Below are 10,167 nucleotides of genomic sequence, written 5' to 3'. Positions count from 1 at the left end.
AAGATGTCAATGCATGACAAATCAACTTCATAACTAGAAAAGCATTGAATCATTGAAAAGGTTTGACAGTACAATAGCTTTATAATTATGTAAAATTATCTTTTTATATATTGCGTTTCAGTGAATATGCTCACATCAAAGAACAAAAGACTAGCCCTCTTAATGAACCCCATTGTGTAGAAACTATTATCTGTATTGCTTTTTCCTACTTTTTCTTAGTAGAAGGGCTAATTGCTGTAAATGAGTCCAGATCACTATATAAGAAAATGAGCTGAGCATGTTCGCATTTGGCTCTAGTGACTCATGACTCATCCTGAGGTATTATTTGTAAAAGAGGGTCCCAAGAGTTCGAAACATAATGAGTTTAAGCCCTCCAGATCATGAAGAGCTGCCCAGCAACAGAGGAAGCACCCTTTGAAGGCTTAGATTTCATGTCATCCGTGATGAATCATACCAATAAGAGTGTTTGAGGTAAGATATTTCTGAGCCCCAGCATCTGATTTGATCTTTGTTGGTGTACTTTCAAATGTTTATTTGTCAATTCTAGTAAGTGTATTCAGGTTTGAAATTTACAGTCCAGGAAAATGTGTGGAAAATATTGATGACTCATCCTGCACTGCACAGATTTTTGTCCAATCAAATGCTCTCGAATAAGAATATCCCTCCCACTCACCTGTAACCAACTGACAAGCAGCAAATCATGATCACGTCTGTGATGTAACTAAAGCCTATTGGCTATTTAAAAAAGGGAAGGACCATTCAATATGCTCTGTCCAAACTTCATTTCAACATTTAGTTGACTTGAGTCGACCAACTCAAAAACATGTTACCATGTTTCATGTTACCACGTTAAACCATGTTAAACTTTAGTTATAAATCAATTTTTATTGTTTCAGTTTTCCTATTGTTCCCAATTTCCTTGTGTCTCAAAGAGGACAAGTAAAACAATTTAAATAGGTATTACCTGTTTGCATCTGTTTTTTGTTTATTGTGTTTATTTTTTTTCTCTTCACATGAATACCAGTGTTATTTTAGTATTATTTATAATCGTATTTATTGATATTTTGATTTAGCTTTTATTTTTATACTTTCAGTTTTCATTTTAATTTTAGTTTAAGTTTTAGTAATGTTGTTGCTGTTTTTGTTTTTAAAAATATTTTGTTCACATTTTTTTTAAGTTTATGGTTTTCCTTTAATATTTATATTTCATCTTATTATAAGTATAACTTGATATCAAGTAATGAAAAAAAAAAAAAAAAAAAAACTACAACACAAGACTCTTGCCAGTTCAAAGGGTAACTGAATCCAGTGGTAACTTTAAGCCGGTTTCATTTGTTAACATTAGTTAACTACATTAGTTAACATGAACTAACAATGAACAATACTTCTACAGCAGTTATCAATCTTAGTTATTGTTCATTTCTACATTTACTAATACATTATTCAAATCCAAAGTTGTATTTGTAAACATTAGTCTGTGCACTGTGAACTAACATGAACATGAACATTTTTATTAACTAACATTAACAAAGGTTAATAAATGCTGTAGAATATATTGATCATTGTTAGTTTATATTAGTTATGCATTCAATTTTAAAGTCCCCCTTGTGGTGAAAATCAAGCTTTTAATGTTGTTTATATGTCTATGTGGTGTTTTTAATGCCCCTTAAGACAAACCATGTACAAATTCATAAGTCAACAGTACACCATTGCTGAGTATTTTCTCCTTAAAACTGCAGTGAACCAAAGACAGAGTCAAAATTGCGGTTCGCTGTTGTTTCTGACATCACAAACTAACCAATGTCTGATGTAACCAATCACGTCAACGTGTGATTGTGTGGATCTCTGAGCTGGTGTGAGTGAGTGGAGGCGGGGCTAATTTGCATATTCATTGAACCGCATGTACTAAATGAGGCAAGGGTGTACATTCAAGCTATTTTAAGGCATGAAGAAAAAAATGTTTGGTGATCAAAGATGAGTTTTAAGGGATACAATTATTGACTAGGGGGAATAATGAGACCTTATTGAAATGTGTTACCAATCCAGTTAAGTAAGAAGTACTAGCTGTTTGTTTTCCAGTGTTCGACCAATCAGTTAACACATGCACGTGAAATTAACATTCATTTATAAAAATACAAAGGGGAAACCAGTTCTCCTGAATAATTTTGGATTGACTCGAGCATGTTCTACACTCAGTTCTCGGCAATCTAAACTAATTCTCAAATACACCCAAATAGGGCCTTAGTAAACTGAGTCTAAATGTAGTATAGATGTGAAATGTTACATTTGAAGACAGAATTTCACAGTTCTGGGTGAGGATATCATTACTGTCGAGAACACCCTTAACATACACTTACAGTAAATGAGTTGCACAATTTTTAACGGTTGGGGGAAATAAGCAGTTGTTCTTCTTTTGAAAAAAAAGAAGTAGAATACATGCTTTATTCTAGAGATGAACAAGCCTTTGAGTAAGCATTAAAGTTTCACTGCAATTTTGAACCTTCCCTGAATCCATACCTCATTTCTTATTCCAGAGATTTCAGGTTGATGGGAATCGATAAGGTTAATCAGGGTAACCTTGGACATTTTTGCACTTCATATTTCTGCGATTTACTGTGATTGGGCAAAGTGTCACTACAACACTTCAGACAAACAAATGACATCCCACCAATAAAACAGTGATATTATCTTGGACTTGTGATTAAACAAATAATGTACACATTGGAGAATCAGATTACCAAATGTTTACTTTACCAAATTCCCCACTTGAACTAACCCTATGTCATATATATATATATATATATATGTAACGGAGGCCAGCTAGTAGTCGCTGTGCGAGTAAACCTCACTCCTCTGATCTCAATAGGCGCTCTAGCACAGACGCTAGAGGATGTAGTCTTTAGCCTGTAGGACACGGGTGGAGGGGTTACATACATATATATATATAAAACACTATGTCCAAAAACTGAGAAAAGTGATAAAAAATTAAAATAATTTCTTCATAGATTTAGTGAAGATCTTCAATGACCATGTTATTCAATATGATGAGACTTTATTTTTTGTCTGAATACAGAGTAACAGTTCCTCAAATTCCCTCTGTCTGCTGCTATTTTTTTAAATGCTGGATCACCAATACGTCATACATTTTTTAACAGTAGCTCATGGTTGGTGTATCAGCTGATTTAAACTCATTTCATCATTTTTAAAAACGCCCAAGTGAAGGAGATAACTACAAGATGAGACGGTTCAAATTATATCTGTTTTGTCCAATGAAAATAAAAAATGAAAGAGAACCTCAGCCATCTTTGTCTTCTGAATTTGTGAAAATATGCTTATTGAATCAGAGCTAAGTCATGCTTTTCTTATGTGTGTGTGTGTGTGTGTGTGTGTGTGTGTGAGTGTGTGTGTGTGTGTGTGTGTGTGTGTGTGTGTGTGTGTGTGTGTGTGTGTGTGTGTGTGTGTGTGTGTGTGTGTGTGTGTGTGTGTGTGTGTGTGTTGTGTGTGTGTGTGTGTGTGTGTGTGTGTGTGTGTGTGTGTGTGTGTGTGTGTGTGTGTAATCAGGCCTCATGGCCAGCAGCCAGAGAGAGGAGGAAGCAGTCAGCGTTTTTCAGACATGAATGAGGCCCTGCTGGAAAGAGCTTCCTGTGTGGGGCTATAAAAACAACACGGCAGTGAAAAATGCCCACTGCTCCCACATTCCAGACCTTTCCAGGTACACATGCACAGGCTCGGCACAACTCCCCTCACCTTAAATGGACCACTGACAAGCAGCAGGGTATATTTCATGTTGAAAAACAGATACATCTCATTAGTAAAGGGGCAAAATGTTTGAAAGTTTTTATCAAAGTGACCTGTTGTTGATATACAGATAACAAGCTGCAATTGTTTATGATTGTTTTTATTGTGTTTTGGGGGATTTTTTAAGAATTGTATATGAGGAATTGTGGTCTAGGGGTTTTCAAAGAAAAGGAATTTTTTGATGTTCAGAGAAAAAAAAAGTCTAACAATGAAAAATAAATAATTATTATTAGTTTAGAAACAATAGTCTAAATATATATATATATATAAAAAATGTTTTCCCAGAATTCTTTTAGACTATTTTTCTCTGAACCTTTCAGTGAACCACCAAGCAAAAAAAACAACAACAAAAAAAAAAATACACAAACAAACAAACCCTGGTTTAAGTATAATAGTGTCTTTCCAATTCACTTGAGAGTGGGCAGGTCGAGTTAATGGTCCGCTGTGCGCTGCCAGCATTACCTCATGGGATATCACAGCTTGTTATGCTTAAGGGCTGGTCACTGAAAAGTCAATTCTGACTACATTTTTGCTGCAAAGATACATAAACAAAGAGCTTGCTTGAATCGTCTGTATTTTTAATGTTTTTTATAGGTCTGGTTTTGAAACTGAACATTGATATTCATCTGGGATCAACATTAACTGAATGAAGCTGCCAAAAGTATTTAAAACACAAAGAAAGTGGGCAAAAGGTGTTTGATGTATGTGTGATTCACAACACAGAGACATGGTGCAGCCCTGTCAGGGTCTTGTGACTTGTTTCAACCTTTACTCATTTTTTGAGTGATATTTTTTTGGATGAATCACAGGCAACAGTGAAGTTTGTAATAGCAGAAGTAACAAATTCCTTATTGGTGGGAAAGAAACAGAAGCTGCGATAGTCTTTTCTTCCTTATTGTGACGTATATCCGAGTGAAATGGCTTCTCGAATAAGACAAAATGTAGGGCGGGATTTGTTTTGTCCATGGGGAATTAACTGGATGGTTGCGGTTTGCTATTGCTGTGATGTCATGTGAGTGACAGTTGCCCCGCCCTAACGCCATTAAACATGTCATCAGAGGAGAGATGCCTTTTCAAGAGAGAGAGGAAGCTATTTTGATAAAAGATTAAGGTAAAAATAATGATGAACAATAATTTATAATAAATACTGCAATTTTCAATTGGAAAAAAATAAAAAAGAATTGTCCATTTTGATTTCATGGTGACTTTAAACTATTTTAAGTGAACTCTAGAACACCTGCACTTAAAGGATTAGTTCACCCAAAAATGAAAATGATGTCATAATTTACTCATCCCTTACTGTACTTCAAACCTGTATTATCTTCTGTGGAATAGAAAAGAAGATATAATGAGGAATGTGCTTTACCCATATAATGAAAGTAAATGATCTGGGTTAAATGAAAAGGAGGATGTCACCACACTTCCTGTGACCACTAGTGTGTATAACAGCTCATTTTACAGTATAAGCTCATCAGACTGTGGTTTGGCTTTCTGGGAATTTCTATGGTCAAAACCAAGGATATGAACTACAAACACTGGAATGTGCAGTCATGCAGCTCTTAGGTGTGGAGTGCTTAGGGTTTTCCAGTAATGTCCAACCTGTAGGCTATAAGAATGGTGTGCAGTCCACTTCCCCTTAGCAGGTCAAGTGCACATCAAAGTCCTGTGATAGGAAACAGAAGTTCCTGGCACTGCTCAGGTATGCTGGGAAACTGTAGCACAGCATGCAATTGACCAATAATAAATACAGCAGCATGTCAGTCAACTCCTGCATAATTTAAGATCATCAGCACATTTTGTCAGTGAAATCTAGTGAAATGAGCATGTTATTTTGATTAGCTTCATACATGCAATAAATTTGGATTTATTTCTTGAGCTTTTTCTTCTTTTTTCCACTTTTTTTTTTTTTTACCAAATCCAATCCAAACGTTATATATTACTGCGTATTATGCTCAACCAAAATGTAAAAGAATGTTAATTTTAAAGAAATATTTTTTTATTCAACAAGAATTTCTATTTCAAATAAATGCTGTGCTTTTAATGAATGCTTTTGTACTTTCTATTCATCACAGAAACCAGTAACACTTTACAATAAAGTTTCATTTGAACTACTTTAGTTAACAAGAACAAAGAATGAAGAATACTACAGCATCTTTTAATCTTAATGTTTATTTCAACATTTACTAATACATTATTATAATCAAAAGTTATATTTGTTAACATTTGTGAGCTACCATGAACAAACACTGAACGACATTAACAAATATGAATAAATACAGTAATAAATGTATTCCTCATTGTTAGATCATGTTAGTTAATACAAATGAGGGATTATTGTAAAGTGTTACCAAGAAACCTGAAAAAAGCATTACAGATTCCATAAAAATATTATGTTTTTTCAACATTGATAATAATAAATCTTTCTTGAGCACTAAATCAGCATATTAGAATGATTTCTGAAGGATCATGAGACACTGAAGACTGGAGTAATTATGCTGAAAACACAGCTTATATATCGATACCCTTTTTAATCTCCCCTAAGAGTATATTCTTTTACAATAAATCTATTCCTCATCAAGAAGTTGGATCTGAAATTGAGTTTAATACGTTAATACTTTAATACGGAATCTCAGGACTCCGAATTATATATAACACTGATAAGTGCAGTTAGGCATTATCAAGACATTCATGTCCTTGAGGTGAGATGATAAACATATCAACCATGTAACAAGGACAAAATATTCACTGCATTTGTGTTTCTCAAACAGGATTTGATAAGGTCTGGCATTAGCATTATAGAAAGCAATTTGCAAGTTAGACTTACTCAATAAGTTGCTATGAGATATAATGTCAAGCTGCACTGAGTTTAACATTCTTCAATTATTAGGGAGGAATTTTAATTTTGTTTTCAGATGTGTTTTCCTTCTGGCTCGTAGCAGCGGCATTCCTCAAGAGGGTGGATCTGAAATTGAGTTATACGTAAAAGGATCTCAGGACTCCAATTTAGTTATGAACTGGCGTAAACTGAGTTTTATGACTGCCCGATCACAGAGGTTCCAGAATAAAATAAAATCTTAATTATTTTTTTTCTTTGTCAAAAGCGATTATTATGATTCCTTAATATATTTCCCAATTATTTATATTACATAGTGAATGTGGTAAGTATTCTTTTAATCTACTGATACCATATATTGTGATATCAACCCTCAATAAGTTCCTTTGGGAGGAACTTGTGTTCCTGCAGTTGCAAACATCTGGAATGCATTTCCTGTGAAGCCGTTTAAAGCCAGCGTTTAGTATTCTGGCACCTACAGCACTGCATGCTTCTCAAATGTGTTCTGTGGCAAGTGTTTAATATGTGTATATATTAGTGCTGTCAAATCGATTAATCACGATTAATCATATCTATCATAAAAGTTTTTTGTTTATATATGTGTATTATACATATTCTTATATTTATATACAGTATATATTATATATATGTGTGTATACACATCCATATACTGTATGGATATGTATATATATACAGTCAAACAAAAAATTATTCAGATGCCAGATATATATTTTTTTACTAGTGGGTGCAGGACATTATAGTTCATTTGTGTAAATAAAGTGAGGATAGCAAAATAAAGTAAACTGTGATATATTATACCCAAAAATTCTTCATACAGTGGACTACCAGTAAAATTGATAACAAATTTGGGACCAAAATTTATTCAGCCACTTTGACCTGACCGTGTTTTGCTTAAGTGTTTTTTCTTTAAATGCTAATGCGACCTTTTTACACCACAGACTGAACAAAATTAAGCATTGCTTGGTAATTGGTTGACCTAAATTGGTATTATCTAATTGTGTGAAATATCAACTGATTTGATAACTCTTGTTCTTATTTTATTACCATTTTCTAAACTATAGCGAATAAACTGAGATAATGTGAGAAATGTTGAAGGTGTCTGAATAAATTTTGGTCTGACTGTATGCGTGTACGAATATATACACAGACATGCCAATAAAATAAATATATATATATATATATATACACACACACATTATATAAACAAAAACTTTTAAGTTAGATGCGATTAATCGTTTTGACAGCAGTAATTGACAGCAGTAAAAAAAAAAAGCAGTGAGACTAGACTTGGTGTGCAGAGCATTACGGCATAGTCAACATGTTAACACAATTACACAAGATATGCGCTCACACTTATGGATGAGCACTTATGCAGAAAAGACATTATTTGATACAAACGGTGTCTGAGCTTGGACCGGTAAGAAAATAATTCAAACCCATGGCAGAAGAAGATAAAATCGCATTAAATTACCTCAACATTAGTCACTTCATCAACAGTTATTACCCTCCTAAGCATCACATCCTTGTATTTTAAAAAGCTGAAATCATAGTATTGTAAAACAAAGCAAAGCAGGATGTTTCATGTTTCTGCACTAGTCTGATAGAGATGTTTTGAATCAATATGCTGTTTTTATCTTGGAAATCTCAAAAACCTCCAGTAAAGTGAGGACTTTGAGACAGGATAGCCCATGGCTGGCAGTAGGAGACTTGTTTGGCACACCTCCCGGAGACCCGTCCCGCTGAAAGCAGAGTGCGCTTCAGTGTTTACAGCCAGCGCTGAGGAAAGCGGCTGTGCCGGGCCAACTAGAAGAGCAGGCAGGTCTGGCAAACAGGCTGCGTTCCCACGGCTTGGCCTTGAAAAAGGCATTTGTCACCATTCACAGTGAACACTCCTCTCATTACCCACAACACAAACCCAAAAATCACTGTTGACTGACAGCAATCCCCATACGTATCGTTACTGACTGATATTCGAAACAGCATAAAATGGGGAGAAGACGGTAAATAATGTCCAGTACCTTAGATTTTAGGTTCAAATTTATTTATACATGTAAGAATAAGTATATTTTATATTACATTATAAATATGAAATAATATTTTGTATATCATTTTTATTTATACATTTAACTCAACATACAGTATATTTGCTCAATGACTATTAGGTCATAAATATAGCCTGCATAATATAAGAATTAAAAAGATTTTGTTTACATTATTTTAACTAGTTTTAAAATGCCATATCCTATAGAGATTGTAAACAATGTAGATATGGTAAAAATCTTATTCCTTAGGACATAACAGGTGTTTGTTGTGGTAAACAAGATTCGAAATGTTTTTATTGCTGATGCAAATGAACAATCACAAGTGTCTGTTTTTATCATGTACAATGTGAAAATATTGGGTTGATATATAAGACAAATAAACATCTGCATCCACTTTCACATTTTTCATGCTTCAACACTAGTAACAAGACGCTTAAAAGATTTCCTCTTCCCTTCAGCACAACAATTATAGTTGTACTAATACTGCATCAATATTGGTTATATATACTGAAAAAAACAGGGAAAGAGAAAACAACAAATGTAAAGTATGAAAATGAATTAGGGCTGCACGATATATATCGAAATATCGCAAATCTGAATGATTTTAATAGGCTATACAGTCAATTTTAGGTCAACACTGAAGCACACCCGAAGCGCTCGCATAGAAATCAGCCTCTCGGACAACGCGTGATTGCGAATTCAGTTCTCTTTTGCGGCTTATTGCAGTTGAATGGTCACAGTTATGTCATAATGCCTGTCTGGGCGAGTATTCATGCAAACACAGTCTGTATGTATTAAGTGAATGTAAACAAATGGGAAAGAAATCCGATGTGTGTCAATAGGATCCGTGCATTAGGTCTTAAAGTGACAGCAGCCTAATACAGTATACCTACTGCTGTCTGTCAAACAACAAAAGAAAAAAAGAAAATAAATCACTTACTGCTCTTAAATGAATACATTTTATAGCTTTAATATGAATCAGTGTATATTTAATTCATTTGAAGACCGCAGTGTTTTATTTTTACATTTGATTATACATTTTCGGTATTGTTTCTTACTAATGTAAAAATCTAATGTCTATCTAATGTTGGCCTACCTGAAAAACGTAAAGCACTGTTTATTTAATTTGTATCTTTGTTTTATTGTGTTTGTCCTATTGTTTGTAATTTTGCAAACCAATTTGTTCTTATTTTTAATAACTAAGATAATAAAAAAAAACTAAAATAACAAATCGTCCACTCCTAGTTTAGTTATGTGTTTTCGTTTACCTGGATGTTCTTGATGTTAAGGATTCAGGTTGATATAACTATATATTACCAATCTGAGCAAAGAGTTGCTGGTATTTAAATAACTTTTTTTGTTTGTTTACATTGAGGTTAAAATGACATTTTAAATTTGTGACATTACTTTTTATGTAATGAAAAAAATGCTGCTGTTCACTTTCAGAAGTTGTAGTGATGCTTTCTTTTCACG

The sequence above is a fragment of the Squalius cephalus genome, assembly GCF_949319135.1.
Source record: "Squalius cephalus genome assembly, chromosome: 5".
Lineage (NCBI taxonomy): Eukaryota > Metazoa > Chordata > Actinopteri > Cypriniformes > Leuciscidae > Squalius > Squalius cephalus.
The sequence above is the reverse complement of the archived record's forward strand: the minus strand, read 5'-3'. Positions refer to the sequence as shown.